Source organism: Sinocyclocheilus rhinocerous, unplaced genomic scaffold, assembly GCF_001515625.1.
Source record: "Sinocyclocheilus rhinocerous isolate Xijiao unplaced genomic scaffold, SAMN03320098_v1.1 scaffold433, whole genome shotgun sequence".
NCBI classification, from domain to species: Eukaryota; Metazoa; Chordata; class Actinopteri; order Cypriniformes; family Cyprinidae; genus Sinocyclocheilus; species Sinocyclocheilus rhinocerous.
The window spans coordinates 1,228,231-1,229,881 of record NW_015627897.1 but is presented as its reverse complement, the minus strand read 5'-3'; positions in this window follow the sequence as shown (position 1 = coordinate 1,229,881).

The window sequence follows — 1,651 nt, the reverse complement described above, 5'->3', positions numbered from 1 at the left end:
TTATGTATCTCAGAGGGGACATGGATGCATTTAAACTGCAGTTACAGATGCATAAATAGGCCTAATGTTTTGTTTTTACCATAAGATGTTGAATACTGATATTTGAAATAATTTAAAACATGAAAAAAAAAAAAAAAGTCTAAATGTGAAATTAAAACCGCCAGTAGGTGACAGCAGGTGATTGTTAATGAGTGAGTCATTGAGATTCAACCGATTCATTCAAACGACTGATTCATTCAACAAAGCATTTGACTGTGTGTTAATGAGTGAATCACTGAATCATATTCAACCGATTCGTTCAAAAAGCTGATTCATTCAATAAGTAAACACCGTCCATTGCTCAGAGACGCAAAACAGCGCTGTGATCTTTGTTTGGAACTATTTTCGTTGGAAAAAATTAGCAAAAACAATATTATGTCTAAAATATAAGCCATTGCTTTACTGAACTTGTATAAAATGATTATTAATTGTGTTCATGCTGATATCTGCAGAAAAACGGTACTCTTTGTGTGATATAGATTACGTTTACTATATTAAATTATATAAATATAAAAAGCATACAGAAGCATTTTTTGCCGTCTACAATTTAGAATGCCTTGAAATTTGAGTTTTAATAGATTAATAAATCAACGTGCGTGCACTCTGTGTGTGATTTGGTGATATAGCCTACTTGATAATGTCAGATCGCACATCATTACAACAACACTTACCATTTTGTCGCAGACGATGCTGTATCGCACGCACCAGACTCGACTAAATCGACCTGAGTGGAAAATGAAATCATCAGCGGTTGTGCGCGCACTTGTTTGCCTAACCAGACCACTGATTCGTCAAACCTGCTTTCCTGCAGTCCGTGTTCTTCTGACGTCTGACTATTTTGTAGTAAGTAATGAATATGCTTCGGGGAAATGTATCGGAGTAAAAGTATACATTTTAATTAGGAAATGTAGTGGAGTAAAAGTAAAAGTTGGCTGAAATATAAAAACTCAAGTAAAGTACAGATACTCCTAAAAAATACTTAAGTACTGTAACGAAGTATTATTACTTCGTTACATTACACCACTGGTCTGAGGTGATGATAAAATAAAATTGATAAAATAAAAATATGTTTTTTTCCTTGACCTTTGTTCTTCCCACTGGTCGCTCTTTTGCGATTAACTTTCTCAGTTGGTTGCACGAGCACGGTTTTTTATTTTTATTATTATTTTTTTTTTTTTGTGCTACAACATGCTATTAATCAATACATGCTGATGAACTTTTATCGTAGTTTATAGTTATATGGAAACGAAAGTAGTTAACATTCAACCCGTTCTTTTTCATCAGTAGTATTATTTGTGATTTAAATTTTGTGAATGGGAGTTCCTCTTTTTGCCATGTTATAAACCGGGCTTCGGATGCTTTCACTTTCGATTTCACGATCTTGTCAGGTTTTACAATAAAATATAATTGTCTGTTTTGCTTACATCTATACACCTTTCACGTTTTAAGACAAAAAAAATAAGATGGATTCATTATTTTTAATTAAAATGCACAACAACAATAAAACAGTAAGATTCAATGACAAACTAGCTTACAAAACGTTATTAACAAAAACGAATAAGATGAGGCATGGCATACACCACATGCTGTATTATATACCGACTAATATTAC